Here is a 17,313-nt window from a genome sequence, read left to right as displayed (position 1 = left end):
TTGCACACCTTCATTACAAGGCTTTGCTTGACTTGAGCAAAATGGTTACAGGGATAACCAGGATTCAGGTTGATCATGAAGGTATATGTTGTTGAGATTTGTAGCTTGGGAGGTACTCCAAGCCCTAGAGTTCAGGGTTTGGAGGTTGGAGCGCCACAAAAATGCCTTGTGGGCTTGGAACCCAAGCTTGGGGTTTTGTACCCAAAGGTGTAAAGCCAAAACCATGAGGAGATTTTGACATGTGATGGTTGAGATGATAGATGACCCTTAGATGAACAAGGGGCAGCGAGAATCATCCAAATCGAAGGTTGGATGAGTATAATTAGAAGTGATTATGGAGGCATAAACTCATCATCCAAGTGCATCATTACGTAACAATTCATCATTTGAATTTGGCCGTAGCACTATAAGACTAAGCAAGGAGGAGGATGCACATATTCTTGTGATTGTTTGGGTTTGTTTGGGCCGCAGACTTGGGTAGACCTCATCAAAGGAAGAAGAGAGCTATTAGAGCAACTCTTTGTGATGGTTTGAAGGCCATGATGATTAGATGTAGGGGCTAAGTTAGTTTGGAGTAATTTTGGGCAGTATTGTGTAGGGTTTTGTGTGGGAGATTCCTTGTTTGGTGGGCTGTAGGCTTCCTATAGTATTACAGAGAGGTCAAGCTCTGTTTAGACAACCATAAGAGGGTCGTGACCTCTATCTTGGAGTGTAGAATGTCCAAAATTGTGTAGAAAGGGAAGCCACAGATGTTGGAGGATTGTTTGGGCAGTTGGAGAGGGCTTAACAATGGCTGTTAAAAGCCCTAACTAGGCAACAAGTTACAATAGTCCACATAAGCCTAGAAGGTATGTTGTGTTGATGAATTAAAGTTGTTTCTAATGATAGTGGATGGCAATCTAGATTGGACACTTGCGGTCTGTTGGAGGGCAGTGTGAAAGTGGTCAAGTGCATTGACCTAAGAAGGACCTTAGCCTGCTAGAAGTGGTAGAGATAGAGTAGCATAAAGAACAACTTGGGAGGATTGTAGAGGCTTGCTTCAAGTCCTAAGAAACAAGTCTCTTGAAGGACTAAGGGATTATTAGAACTGGCAGAAGAAGAGCTCAAAGGTCTGATCAGTGAGGAGTAGTTTGTAGCCCTAAGCTTGCCTTACGGAGAAGGACATTTACAATAGAAGTTGGGTAGTCCTCCATGCCCGAAGTTCATTGTTGAAGGACACTCAACAATGATTGTGGGAAGCCCTTGACCCTAAGTGTGTCTTCATTGGGAGGCATAGGAAGGTAGTGAGGCACTAGTTGGAAGAAACTTGAAAGTCTAAAAAGAGTTGAGGAGCAGCAGTGTGCAGTTGAGGGTTGTTCACAAACAAAGTTGTGAACAACTTGACAAGAGTCTCAATGTGTTGATTCGTTGAAGGACTAACATAATAGGTGGAGCCGAGTTTAATGACCTAATGGAGCTGGTTCATTGATATAGGCAGAGTTGTGTTGCTGCAAATTGGGAGTCGAAGGACCCGATAAATATGTACAAGGTATGACCAAGGTAGCGATGAGGAGCTCTATATCAGCTAGACGATCAATGTACTTTGTTTAGGGTAGATTGGTCGTTGAAGTGACTGACACCAAACCCTAGTTTTATATCTTTGTATCAGTTGATATATGAGGGCCATTATCCCTAGTATACAAGCCCTAGACAGTTGTATTAACAATTTGATTAATATACCAAAGTTGGCTTGTTGATTATATTTGCAAAAAGTTGCCTATATTTGTGCATGTGTAGATTTATTGTTGTATATTATTTTGTTGTGCAAAGTAGTCTTGTTGTGATACTTGGATTGGTAGCATTAGTAATTTAAGATTCTATCCTAGACTCCATTATCATGGAAAAAGGCATGGTATCAGAGCTACTTTGAAGGGCCATTGAATCAGAGTGTCCACAACGAAGCAACTCAGAGGGAGCTAGGATTGTCTAGATCATGGAGCAAAGGGTTTAGCTAAAGACATGGAGATGTGGTCTTGACTGGTTTGGCAGTGAGATTGGCTGGGAGTTTTGGTGGATTGGTGGAGAGCATGGTGAACAACAGTTTGTTGTATGGCAGGTTGGTAATCATGGACTTCCTATCACATGCCATGGATGGTTGGGACAACTCAAGGATTGCTTTGGCATGGACAAGATCAACGTGATCGAGATTGCTTCATGTAATGGACTGAAGATTGGCAGGCTAGCTTCTTCATCAGATCATGATGTTGCATATCAGAGATTGAAGGGATTTGCACCAGTTGTGTTTGATCTAGGAGGATGAGTGCTTGCAGGACTGAGTTGTGATGATGATGGACTATGTTGGACTGCAACTTAGACTGACCTTGTAGGACACAAGATCAGTGATAGGTTGAGCCAGTGGAAATCGTGTAGACTCAGAGGGAGTTTAGCTTTAGACGGAGCAACCCTATGGAAGTGTTGAGGCTTTCGGGTTCAGATGAGATGAGGTAGAGGCACTACCAAGATTGCAGGGTTCATTCTACACAGTATGCTGCAGTGATGGACACTAGATGGGGTAGTGTCACTGGATGATGATGATGGAGACTTCCTAGTGTTGGATGTACCTCCCTCACTAAGAGGGAGTGTTGAGATTTCTAGCTTGGGAGGTACTCCAAGCCCTAGGGTTCAAGGTTTGGAGGTTGGAGCACCACAAAAGTGTCTTGTGGGCTTGGAACCTAAGCTTGGGGTTTTGTACCCATAGGTGTGGGGCCAAAACCATGAGGAGATTTTGACATGTGATGATTTGAGATGATAGAGGACCCTTAGATGAGCAAGGGGCAGTGAGAATCATCCAAATCGAAGGTCTAAAAGTTGAGATATGAATTTTTCTATGTGGCTGTAAGTTAATTTGGCACATTGAGTAGGTCGACTTAGGGTTAGTATGTGCCCAAGTTAATGTGTGATGGAGCCACATGTGAGAGTATAAATAAAAGTGATTGTGGAGGCATAAAATCATCATTCGAGTGCATCGTTACATAGAAATTCATCATCTGAATTTGGTTGCAGCCATAGAAGACTAAGCAAGGGGGAGGATGAACATATTCTTGTGATTGTTTGGGTTTGTTTGGGCTGCATACTTGGGCATACCTCAACGAAGGAAGAAGAGAGCTATTAGAGCACCTCTTTGTGTTTGTTTGAGGGCCATGATGATCAGATGCAGGGCCGTGCTAGTTTGGAGTAATTCTGGGCAGTATCGTGTAGGGTTTTGTGTAGCAGATTCCTTGTTTGGTGGGCCGCAGGCTACGTGTAGTATTACAGGGAGGCCAATCTCTATTTAGACAACCACAAGAGGGTTGTGACCTCTGTCTTGGAGTGTAGAAGGTCCAAACTTGTGTAGAAAGTGAAGCCGTAGTTGTTGGAGGATTGTTTGGGCAGTTGGAGACGGCTTAATAGTGGCTGTTAGAAGCCCTAACTAGGCAACAATTTATAGTAGTCTACATCAGCGTAGAAGGTATGTTGTGTTGATGAATTAAAGTTGTTTTTGATGCTAGCGGATGGCAGTCTAGATTGGATACTTGTATTGGACACTTGTGGTTTATTGGAGGGTAGTGTGAAAGTGGTCCAAACTGAGCCCTAAGTGTAGTGACCTATGAAGGACCTTAGGCTTGCTATAAGTGGCAAGATTGGAGAAACCTAAAGAACAACTAGGGAGGATTTTAGAGGCTTGCTTGAAGTCCTAAGAAATAAGTCTCTAGAAGGACTAAGGAATTGTTAGAAGTGGCAGAAGAAGAGCTCAAAGGTCTGATTAGCCAAGAGCAACTTGTAGCCCTAGACTTGCCTTGTGTAGAAGGACATCTACAACAGAAGTTGGGCAGTCCTCCATGCATTAAGTTCACTGTTGAAGAAGGACATTTGACAGTGATAGTGGGAAGCCATTCGGCCCTAAAGTGTGTCTTCATCGAGCAACATAGGAAGGCACTAGTGGGAAGAAAGTCCCAAAAGATTTGAGTAGTAGTGGGTAGTTGAAAGTTGTTCACAAATAGAGTTGTGAACAACTAGACAGGATGTGTTGATTTGTTGAAGGAATAACGGTCAACGGGAGAGCAGGTGGAGCCGAGTTTAGTGACCTAATGGAGCTGGTTTGTTGATAGAGGTAGAGTTGTGTTGCTGTAGATTGGGAGTCGAAGGGCTGGGCATATATGTGCAGGGTACGACCAAGGCAGCTGCAAGGAGCTCTACATCATCTAGATGGTCAATGTACTTTGTTCAAGGTAGATTGGTTGTCGAAGTGACTGACACCAAACCCTAGTTGTATATCTTTGTATTAGTGGATGCACGAGGGCCATTATCCCTGGTATGAGAGGCCTAGAAAGTTGTATTAACAATTTGATTAACATAACAAAGTTGGGTTGTTCATTAAATTTGTAAAAAGTTGTCTATATTTGTGCACGTGTAGATTTACTGTTGTATATTATTCCGCTGTGCAAAGTAGTCTTGTTGTGATACTTAGATTGGTAGCGTTAGTGATTTAAGATTCTATCCTGTTGAAAATGTAACTAGTTTCGATCTTCATAATTGTTGTTGTACTCATTTCATTATGTATCCTATGTAACAAACAAGAGAATAAAAGAAAAAGCTATTATTATTAAAGCATGGGTTTCATGCTCCTTATTGATGGTCTTCTAGGTAAAAGCATGTTCTTGATGCTTCTAGGGTTTTTTAGGTCTTAGGATTTGTTGTTATGAGTCAAAGGATTGAACATCATGTTTATAAGACCCTTCCAGACACAATGTAATTGGAAAAATAATTTATTTTGACTCTAGAACTCTCGGATACCCCAAAAATACAAGTCGACCTAAAGGAGGGAATTTTATCCCTTGAAAAGGCTATATAAAGGAGCAATTCGACCTCATTTGGGACTCACTCATCCACAAGTTTGATCTATCAAGAAGGAAGTTCGATCTGTAGCTGGGAGAAGTAGAAAAGGAGAGTGATGGTCTAGGAGGCAAGAAGAATCCAAGAAGGAGAGAAAAATATCTATTTTGGGCTCTATCTCTCTCACACGTGCGAAGTTCTAGGCTTTCTAGTGCTATAGAAGGAGGCCAAAGTTGCAAGTTTGAGTTGCAGTAATACAAGGTGCAATATCTTGTAGCTAGAAGGAAGAATACCCTACCTTGACCTTGTTGACTTTGGAAGATGCTGCCTTGCTCTAGGAAGGTCTCAGGAGGAAGGTGAGTTAGGGTTTCTATAGATGTTGCAAGGCTGAAATTGCAAGATTGAAGTTGCAGAATGAGTTGCAGTATCGAAGCTGACAGGTCAAAATTGCAGTTTGTAGCTAGTTGATGCAGAATTAAGGACTTTAAGAAGGGCTGACTTGGTACTTGGATAAGGACTTGGTCTAGGGTTTGGTTCCTTGTGTTTCAGTTGAAGCAAATTCTATAAGAAGAGGAGTTTTTTTGAGTTTTCCGCTTGGGGGGGTTTGGCCTTGGCTGAGAGCCTAATTTCTATGTCCTTTGTTGTTGCTGTTTCGTTCTTGATATTTGTTTGATGAAAAGATCTAACTAAAGAACATAAAGAAGACTAACAAAGTTCACAAGCAAACATTAATGTTAAGGAAAATAGAAATAATAAGATGCCACATTGCATTTTCCAACATATCCTAGTCTCCAATATCGTGGAAAAACAACATATGCCATTGATGTGCCAGTGGGAAGAATATCAAGTGACCATTCCCCACTAGCAACAACTGATCTAATGAAACTCTTCATCTTATTCATTACGATCTTTGTGGGCCCATGCTGGTGAAATCTCTGGGAGGATTTTTATACTATGCAATCTTTGTTGATGATTTCTCTCACAACTTGGATCTTCTACTTAAAGACCAAGGATCAAGTTTTTGATGTGTTAAGGGATGTCAAGGATCTTGTGGAAAATCAATCAAGAAAGAAGATTATGATCTCGAGGACAAATAATGGAGGAAAATTCACTTCAAATGAGTTCAAAGACTTTTTGCAGAGAAGCCAGGATCAAGAGGGATGCTACTGTTCCATACAATCCTCAACATAATGGAGTTGCTAAGAGAAAGAACATGACCATCATGGAAGCAGCCAAAGCCATGCTTCATGATCAAAAGCTTCCTATGTGTTTATGGGGAGAAGATACGAAAATAGGAGTCCTCATCATGCCTTGGGAGACAAGACTCCTGAAGAATTATTTACAGGTGTGAAACCAGAAGTAGGACACTTGAGAATCTTTGGTTGCCCTGTATACTTTCATGTACCAAAGGAGAAGAGGTCAAAGCTAGAGGCTTCTAGAAAGAAAGGTATGTTTGTTGGCTATTTTGAAAATTCTAAAGCTTATAGGATATAGGTGCCAGGTCAAAGGAACATTGAATTTAGCTGCGATATGACTTTTGATGAAGATGTGACCCTTGGGAAAGAAAGGGACTCTCTCGTTGCTGCCATCTCTAAGAGGAGATGATTCTATGAATGAAGATGCAGAGCCACCCATGCTCAAGCCAGACCTTATATATGGAACTATGGCACCAATGGATCCTCCCTCCTACGAGGAAGATACCCATGTGGCTTCATGATACATTACGGGATGCAGATAAACATTTGGCCTCGAGAGGTACCTTTCAAGAAAGCAAGCAACCTCGAAGATATCAAGGATATGTTGCTTTGATGAATGACATTATACAATTTGAACCTTGCAGCTATGAAGAAGCAGTGAAGGAACAATTTGGAATGATTCCATGGTCGAGGATTATGAGTCCATCATGGAGAATAATGTATGGGACGTGGGTCCGAGACTTGAGGGGAAGTTTGTTGTGACTTCCAAGTGGTTATACAAATTCAAACATGCAACTGATGGTAGCATTGAGAAGCCTAAGATGAGATTAGTGGCTAAAGGATTCTCCCAAAAAGAGGAAGAAGATTATCATGAGATATTTTCACTTGTTCCTTGATACACTACCATTCGGTCCATCATTGCTCTTGCTGCTAAGCAGGGTTGGATTCTTCACCAAATGGATGTCAAGACTTCCTTTCTTCATGGCATACTTAAGGAAGAGGTGAGCATGGAACAACCTCAGGGCTTTGAGGAGCATGATAGGCAAACCTATGTTTGTAGATTGAAGAAAGCCCTTGATGGTTTGAACTTTGAAGCAAACCCAAAGGGCTTGATATGCTCGGATCGATGGATACTTGATGAAGCTGGGATTCGCTAGAAGTAATGCCGATCCAAACCTCTACTTCAAGGTTGTCCAAAGTATGCCTTTGATTTTGGTTTTATATGTTGATGACTTATTCATGACAGGAGCAGAGTCTTTGATCATCCATTGTAAGAGGGCCTTGCCTTCGAATTTGAGATGAAATATCTTGGGTTGATGCACTATTTATTAGGCTTAGAGGTGTGGCAGAGACTTGGTGAGATTTTCCTTATCCAGGGAAAATATGTTGTCAAAATTTTGGAGAGATTTGGGATGGTGGATTGCAAATTCGTGGCCACACCAATGGAGGCAAACTTCGAGAAGTTATGTGGTGAAGTTGCAGGACCAGATCTAGCAGATCCTTCTATGTACCCACAGTTGATTGGGGCTTTGGTGTTTATGGTCAACATGAGACCAAATATATGTTTTTCTATTAACAACCTGAGCCAGTTCATGGTGGAACCTTTGCATGCTCACTAGGTGGTCACAAAACATGTGTTGAGATATCTACATGGGACGATCAATTATGGATTGAGATATACCTCCGACGATGAATTGGCACTACATGGATATACATATGCAAATTGGGATAGGAGCATTTTTGACAGGAAGAGCACATCAGGGTGTTGTTTTAGCTTGGGGTCTGCCATGATTTCCTAAATGAGCAGGAAGCCGAAATCTGTTGCTCTCAGTACAGTGGAGGTTGAGTACATTGCAGCTAGTATGACTAGCCGTGAGGCAGTGTGGTTATCGAAGCTCTTTGTAAAGTTGCTTGAGCAGGTGGTTGATACAACTGTGATATACTATGACAATCAAATCGGGATTCGACTTTCACATAATCCAGTATTTCATGGTAGGTCGAAGCAGATTGAGATCAAGTAGCACTTTATTAGAGGTGGTACTGAGAGGAGCAGTGAGGCTCCAACACATCTTGACTGATGAGGATGTTGCAGACATTCTCACCAAGCTGTTGCTGAAAGGGAATTTCAATTTCTTCAAAGAGCAACTTGGAGTGCATGGGAATGTATTCCTCCCTGAGAGGGAATATTGTTGATCGAGAACACTGAGCTATGCTCAGGCCCCTAGTCTTTTGAATAACCATGGAATTGGTGAGGGGGGAAGAGCAAGAGAGCTCCTGGGTGTGAGGGTACTCCTTAAAGCCATGGACTTGGCCAAGTACATACCCTGATTTGCATCCTACATAAAGTCACCCTTATAAAAGGGTCATGTACTCTATTAAGCTTGTTGGGATTTCCTCCCATCTTGGCCACATGGGAGAGGAGACTTAGGTTTGTGTGATCTTTACCAAGGACGAATATGTAAGTTGTGGTAAATTGATCTCCCCTAATTATTGGATGCAGGTGTTTTAGCACTTGATTACTGAGGATCAAGTTGGGTGAGGGGTGTGTGATCTTTGCCAAGGCCAATTATAACTACCACGGACTTGGTTGTGGTAAATCGATCTCCCCTATTGTCGTGTGGATCATTCTTTTTCTATGGATCGAGTCATCAATTGTTCAGCTGGCACGAGATGAGATGTGACAAGATGAGCTTCTCCTATGATGAGACATGTACATTTGAGATGAGATTTATGGTGTAGCCGAAAATTCCTCCCTAGCTGAGAGGAAGTGTTAAAATTGATAGCTACAGGATGAATTTCCCCAAGGAGAAGCCTAGCTACCCTAAGGAGGAACCTCTCTTCTTCATAATAAATTTCAAAATTGGTTAAAGGAAATTTTTATTTTGAGTTTGACAAGTTGGCCTAGTGAAGATGACAAGTCGACCCCAACAAGGGTAATTGGTCCTCCTACACATAAATAGACCATCTTTGACCTCATTTGGAGACACATCCATCACATCACTCATCACATCAAAGAGGTTCGATCTGATTTGAAAATCACAACAGACATTCACATGTGCAAAGGAGAGAGGAGTTTCTGTTGACCAACATTGACTTTTGTTTTAGGCTTGTTTAACCAACTGACTTGGGGTGATTTGACTTGATTAGGCTGAATTTCTTTCTATTTTGGGAGGCCAAATTGACTGAGATTTTGACTGATATTTTCTAGGCACTTTGACTGAAGTTGACCACAGGGTTGTCTAGGGTTTGAGTGTAGGTCTAACTTGAGATTGTCTCTCTCCTTTGACTAAGACTTTTGCTACTGTTTTGACTGAGTTTGATAGAGTAAGGAAGGCTAAATTCATTGCTAGGTTGATAGAATTTTTCTGAGCAACTAGACCATTGACTTTTATTGTTTAGGGTAGCTCGTTGACTACTGTTGACTTTTCCTCCACAAGTCGAAATATTGCAGACTGGTACCTTTGACCAGATTTGACTTGATCTCTCATTATTGACTTATTTTGGATTGGTTGATTTGGTAAGTCAAGGATTTGACTTTGATTGGTTGTTGGATGTACTATTTGGACTATGTATCTCATGCTGAACATTGATTGACTAATAGAAGAAGAAGAATTGATCAAAGGGTTTTCCCCCTTGTGGGGTTTTCCCTTGGTCTTTGACCAAATCTCTATGTCTCATTGTGCTTGGCTATCTTCTATTGTGCATTTATTGTTTATTGTTCTATCTATAATTGATTATCTATTATTGGGGTGATTGAAATTGGAAGAAATTGTTTAAAGTAATTATAACAACATAGAACTTTGTGGAAAATTAACACTTAGCAAATTCCTCTTGAGCTTTTGTTGACACAACTACGGTTGGCTGCATGTCCTTTACCCCCTTCTTCCTCTTCGAGCACTGTGAAGCATAATGTCTTCTCTTATGACAGGAAAAATTCTTGACCTTAATCAAGTCCTCCTTTTCACCCTGACTACTTGAACCTTTGCTCCTCTTTGCTCAACTGGCAAGAGAAAGGCTCTCATCATCCCCACTCTTATGCTATCCTCAAGACAATGATTTCTCCGATGTCTCCTTTTGGGTGAAGTCATCCTACAATTTGTTCTAATTTGGTAGCTTTTCTCTTGCTAGAACACCTATCTCAAAGATAGCCCAAGGTTTTGAGAACTTGCTTAGGGTTGTCCTTACAAGCTCATCATCTGGAAAAGATACCGCAATAGCTTCAAGCTCATCTTGAACTTGAATCTAAGTGAGGTGTGATGCCACAATGTCTGATTCAGTCATCTTGGTGTTCTTGACCTTCTTCCTTAACACGATTTATGATTCTGATTGTCACTTTGATATAGGTTCATTAGAACGATCCACATCTCTTGGGCACTATTCTTCCATGATATGTGAGGGATCATGTGATATTTCACCCCATCCATGATGATATGTTTTGCCCTTTATGTCTTTGAATTAGTGGGCTGCTAGCGTTGTAGCTTCTGAAGGTTGGTCACTAGTTCCAGTTTTTTAAACTAACATTATACCACAATTAAAACTTTTGAAGAGGATATTACCTTTGTATTTACTAGATCCCTTTTATAGCTTTCTCACAAGTTCTGCTTCTTCTAAATTTAGTTCATGATTTGAATAATCACAAGATTTGTGTCCTTTTGTTTTCTTTGATGCCTTGAAAGTTGCTTCCTTTTATGTTGCCTTTTCTTTTTTTGTCTTCATTTCATATATAGTTGGAATCCCATGCAACTCATCCACCTTCAATTTATCTAGATCCTTCATTTCTTCAATGACAGAGACCTTGGCACCAAATCTTAAGGGGAGTGACCGTAGCAACACAATAATTGATTCTTCAATCTTCTCACCAAGTCCTCTGATGACGTTGACAATTTCATCCACACGAGGGAAATAGACTGCAACATTTTCTTTATATTTCATTTTCAGACTCTTGAATTGTCTTTTGTATGTTCGGATCTTTGGCTTCTTCACCTTTTCATCGTCTTCATAGATGTTTTAAAGTTTGTCCCAAATTTCTTTTACCAATTCACAATGCATCACCTTGAGAAATTCTAATTCTAATGGACCACGCATAATAACATTCATGGTTTTCACTTTATGTTCACTAGCCTTCTTCTTAGATCTATCTGCCGAAGGAGCTTTTGGGATTGTATAATCAGAGTTAACTGATTGCGAAATATCAAAGCCAAGAGCCATTAGATAAGTTCACATTCTTAATAGTTTGTTTCGTCAAACAATGGGGCTTTGTTTGTGGAGAAACCTTCTTGATTAACCATGTGTGCTCCCAAAATCTACCTTCCAATGGTCAGATTGTTTGCGAAGGAACTTACCTTGATACCAATTGTTGATCACACAATTATAGTATATACTGAGAGGGGGTTGTGAATTAGTATAAAATAGTTTTTAGCTTTTAAACATTCATGGACCATAAGAAAACAATCACAAATATGGGATCTATCAGCTGCAAAACATGGAACACAAGGTCTACGTGGAAACCCTTTTAGAGAAAACCACAAAACTTCTTTTTATAATTCTTTATAGGCATCAACCTATTGTTACAAATATTTGTAGGCACCAACCTATTGGAGACACCCGTCCCCACTACTGCAAATATTTGTAGGCAACAACCTATTGGAGACACCAATCGCCTCTGCCGCAAATATTCATAGGCACCAACCTACTTAAGACTCCAATCTCCCCTAACAATCTTGTACAACCAAGGTTACTTGGGAGCGGGAGCGAGGAGCGACATTTTCAAAAGATTCTGGTTTGGGAGCGAATCAGGAGTGAATTTTTATGTAATATATATTTTGATGCATATATGTCAACAAAAGCATGTAGAATGATGAATTAGATATAAAAAACATAAAAACATGGATTGAACCATATAACATCAATCATCTAGAAGTTATAATCCTCATCAACCACGTCCACAAATTAGTAAGATACAACATATCGAGTCTCATGATTCATCAATCTTAAAGTTTCAAGCGTTCAAAATTCGATATATAACATTTATCATCATTGATCACTAAAGTTGTAACTTGTACTTGTAACCATTACCATTACCAAGTAACCAAACAATAACAAAGAATATCTAACATGAAATGAAATGTTTCAACTTTCAACTATAACGAAGCATCATATTCATAATTCATTAGCAATCAATTATAATTCCCAACTTCAAACTTCAAACTTAAATTTTCATATATAGTTTACAAGAAAGATCATAATAAATATGAAAGAGTCGACAGTTATAAATAGTGTGGAAAAAGTCTGGAAAAAATCCCGATTTAATCCTAAAAACGCTATTTTTTGAACTAAACGATTTAATCCCCTGACTTTTTGGCGACTTTTTCACAAAGGAAAAAATCCCGATTTTTTCCTTATACTCCCGATTTAATCGAGAGTCGACCCAAAAATTCTGCCTCCCTTCCCAGGCCGCGGATAAAGAGGCCGCAAAGGTGAAAAAACTGTAAATTGAAGCTTCCATCCATGCATTTTCAAGTTTTTGTCATACTTCTTGCGAGCATAGCAGTCTCATTTGTAATCTGTTAGTTTTGAGGTTAAGATATGTTTTTGTTTTCCAAGGAAAAACAAATCTTTATACTTCATATTTCTAGTTAGAAAGCAAAGTATACATTGGCTAAGCCTCTAGGCTTTCAGTGATCCAGACTCTAACAACCGCTGCCCCTTCAAAAGATTACAAAAGTACCAAAAGGACAGGCATACAACAGTCTTCCGTAGAAAGAACCCCACACCATCAAAAACATTGTTATAGTTGTTGAATGCTTCCAGAAGAAACAACAAAGAGGAGGTCATGAAGATCAAATAGCAACAACCTATCCAAAAAAAACAAAACCAGTGCCTCAAAAAATAACCCATTTTTCAGACAGGAACAAAGTACCTGTGAAATCTTGTGACAACAAAGATCCTTCCTGCAATGAGAGCACATTTTGAAGGGAATCTTCTTTAGTGATGAACTCCCTGTAAATGTGGGCAAAGGTTATGTATCAAAAGTGGATTTTACCTCCAAGAGTTTTTGAATAATAGATGCCAAGGCTAGGTTAGTAATCTGACATCTACTGTTTTCTCAGAAAATAAGCAGCTTGGAGTCACCAAGCGTTAATTTTCACATCTACTGTGATACGCACTGTTAATTTTCATTGGACCTACCACCTGACACCTTATTACCCAAGCAGATTACAATCTACTAAATAAATGCATGACTTATTTCTTAATACAATTAGCGGAAACAAAAATTAAAAGGGGAAGAGGATCTCAGTGACTGATTACTTGATGACTTTTAGATGACTAATGATATACATTTATTATATTTTTTTGTTGATATTTTGACTCTTGAGAGTTGAGACTCAGATAGGACCCAAAATTCAGGAGTTGATTCACTATTTTGATATGTGATGTAGCATTAGACTTCATATGCATATTATATATTAGCTTTCTTTACATGTTTATGTGGAAATGCATTTATTTGATGTTGTGGATACTCTAGATGTTAAAAAAAAAAAATGATTAATTTTGTGTTTTTTTAATTTTGCCGACTTTTTGCCGACTTTTTCAAAAAACTCCAGACTTTGACGAGTTTTTCAACTTTTGGACCCTTGCCGAAATAATCCCGACTTCGACTTTTTCCACATTGGTTATAAAAACTACAAGAAACTAGAAAAGACAAGTAAATCTATTATCTATTGCTAATGCTTGGGCCTCTTGCCGCCATGAGAAATGTCTAATTTTTGAGAAAGCATGTAGAATGATGAATTAGTTATAAAAAAGCATAAAAATATGGATTAAACCATATAGCATCAATCATCTAGTAGCTACAATCTTCGTCAATCACAGGTTCACAAGTTACAAGTTTTGATTTATATAGCATGTAAGGGTGCACATAACCAAAATAACATCGAGTGCAATCCATCTCTGAACCGAAAATACATCAACAAACAAGCTCTAGATAGCCTTTATCATCCAAAAAAATCATGCTACAACAAATACCTACACAAATACCTACATATCATCAAAATCATTGCCTATCTTGGGATCTTTGTCTTTAATATCACCCTCTAAGCATTAACTTAAGGTAGAAAAACTGTAACATGTCAAGTCAAGATTTTGTTTGAGTGATGGGTACATATTTAATAGGGTCATGATAGAGGATTTCGACAACCAATGTCACTAACATCAAGGTACATAGAGGGATTGGTGCTCTTGACGAGTTCCATATCCTAGTACATGACAAAATCCAATGGAAACATTGTAATACCCCCAATCCTGAAATCCTGAAAAGCAGATAAGTTTGTTGGATTTTGAGTGAGATCTAAAATTCTACTTTCTCCATATGAAATCCAATGAGGTTAGAACCACTCTCAAACATTCTGAGTCATTTCATGGTAATGTTAAAAATTTAAGTAAAAGGATGAAAATGAAAGATAAAGGAGAATGTCACTTTTACCATGAATTGCATGTCAATACTAGGGCCATAGGCTTCAACATTAGGCTGCCCCACTCAAAATTCTTGTTTCTTTGAAAAGAATTTGTTTTTGGAATGTGTTTGCATAAAATAATTTGCAAAAAAAGCAAGGGAGCGCGCTTTTGATCTCGGGGTCGCTCCTGAAGGGAGCGCGCTTTGGGAGTGGGTTCGAGAGGGGGAGGGAGCGGCGGTGCTCCCCCGCAACCATGTGTACATAGTACATACTACAACATGCCATGTATCCAATTTTGCAAATTTGATTTTGAAATTTTTAGTTGAGGCATTTCTAAATGTCTCCTTGGATCTCTAAAAATTTAACTGTTTGAGAAGTCATAGAAAAGAAGTTATAGCGAAGATTTCAAGACAACCTATTTGAAATTGATTTCAGGATCATTCATAAACCCTATGTTCTACAAGCCGTATCTTCGATATTATAGAAAACCAAGGTCTGAAATATTTACCACAGGTACCTAGAGATCTCAGCTCTGTCTCTTTACGATTTCATAGTATGAAACTTCTCAGAAAGTAAGTTAGAGCTAAATCGTCAAACCAACCTTTTTGAACCTGATTACAGGACTATGAAGAAACCCCAACTTTTGTAGGGCATATCTTTGAAATTATAGTGAACCAAAGTTTGAAAATTTTACCACAAGTACCTAAAGATCTTGCCTGTCTGTCCTCAAGATTTCACCATCTGAAACAGCTCAGAAAATAAGTTATAGTCAAAATGCCAAACTATCATATTTGAAGTAGATTTTAGAATCATTTAAAAATCCTAACTTCTACAGGCCATATATCTGAAATTAAAGTGAACCAAAGTTTGAAGTTTTTACCACTTGTACCTAGAAATCTTGCCTTGTCTGCTCAAGATTTCATACTCTGAAACATCTCAAAAAATAAGTTATTGTAAAAATGTCAAACTGAATTTTTTGAAGCAAATTTCAGGAGCACTTAGGGAGCCTAACTTCCTCAGAGGATATCTTTGAAAGTATAGTGAATCAGTGCCTCAAATTTTTACATGTATGCGAGGATCTCACCTCTATCTCGTCAAAATACCCGTTTTGAAACATCCCAAAAGTAAAGTTATAGAAAAAAATTCAAGATGACTTGTTCCCTCCACAAATCACATTTTACTCCACCTTTAAAACGCCAAATGTAATCCCCAACTTCTCTTCCACATCTCAGATCTCTTCTTGCTTGGATGATCTTCAAGTGCACTCATCTATCCTTTATTATAGTGTTTCTATGTTCACTTATTGGGCTGACTTATAGAACTGGTTGGGTCAACTTGTACTTTCTGGCTAGGCGGACCTGACATATCTTTCATATCTCCTCGTTCTCATGGAGTTATAGGGAGTGGCATATGACATTGGAAGGGTATCAGAATAAGATTTTCAACCGTATATTTGATGCTCCCATTTGATCTAGGTATTTAGAGTAAAAAGGCCTTCAAAGATATGGGTATCCTAACTGGGCATACAAAGAAAACTGGGTGTCCAAATAATGTTTCCAACAATCTTCTTCCTGCAATCTTTATCTTCGACATCTGCAGTCTCCCCCACTCTTTGACATCAATGACAACAATATTTCCAATGGGGTTTTTGCATGAAAATTATTATTTTAGAGGATCTAGCTCTCTCTATATAAATAGTGTCCTTCTCATTGTAAAGGTTGTTAATAGTTGGTGGAACTCTAGTATCTTGTATTATTTGCTTGGGGCTTTTGGAGTATTGATGTAAAAGATCTTATTCGCTGAATAGAAAGGAAAAAACATCTTCAAGTTGTCAAGCTTCTTGGAAGAATTCATCCGGCTATTGTCAATCCTATTTGAAATAATTTAATGGATGCATATTTATCTCTTTAGATTTCTAATACATGTGATGAATGAAATATTGAAGTAAAAAATATATTTTCTTCATTAGAAATCTTGCATACTTATGGAACATTATTAAAGAGCATTTTCTCCTGAGATTTTGGCTTTCTTTTTTTCATTAGAGTTCATGAAATGCTTTGGTATTTATATGATAGCAAGAGCTTCGTGGCTGTAGCATGGCTCATTTAGCTACTGACATCCCTAAACAAGTGAGAAGGAGCACTATAAAAACTTGCTGTAAGGGACCCCATAGCCCAAGTAGTAATAGCACCGGTTTCCTATTCAAACACCCTGTAAATTTCACTTTTTAAGACCCTTTTTTAGCTGTAAGTAGTTTCTGCAAGATACATACAAAAATATCTCAGTTTGCAAATTAATTTCAAACCTCCTCAATGCTACTTGTTGGCTGTAAAGGCTTAGCTTTACAGCAATAAGACTTCTATAATTCGTCTTTTATCCGAGGATGGAAGACTCTTCCTTTAGCCTCTAGAAAAATTATGCATTTCATAACCTACGTTTTGGGAAAGATAAATTTGATAATATTTAGAATTTTATTCTCTTTTGCATGTGTTAATCCTGATTGGTTATGAAATATTTAAGAGCCGATAGGTTCTTTAAACTTTACATTTAATTCCCAATTTTTTACAGCACTTGTCAATTACAAAATTCATTCATCGAATCAACTCAAATCAAGATAAATTTCTATTTGGACAAACATAATATTCTTAGCCTAATGTAGTTGTAATTTTTCCTTGAACAATGTTCTCTTTTTGAAATTCTTGCCTGGAATATTTCATGCAGTTGAGTGCTTGAAATCAGATTAGAGTCAAATAGCTGTAGAAGGGTTTGAGTTCTGGGCTTGTAAGATACAAGATGGACTCTCAAAGGAGTAT

At 38.7% G+C, this 17,313-nt stretch overlaps 1 protein-coding gene across 4 annotated transcripts in view; it reads left to right on the top strand.

Moving 5' to 3' along the window:
* The window catches only part of LOC149234433 (transferases, transferring acyl groups), a 415,828-nt gene that overhangs the window by 355,148 nt on the left and 43,367 nt on the right, over window positions 1-17,313 (top strand). The window lies entirely within an intron of this gene.

The sequence above is a fragment of the Pinus tabuliformis genome, chromosome 8, assembly GCF_031772625.1.
Source record: "Pinus tabuliformis cultivar Carrire ecotype Pingquan chromosome 8, CPIR1, whole genome shotgun sequence".
Lineage (NCBI taxonomy): Eukaryota > Viridiplantae > Streptophyta > Pinopsida > Pinales > Pinaceae > Pinus > Pinus tabuliformis.
This window is presented reverse-complemented; position numbering and strand designations above follow the sequence as displayed.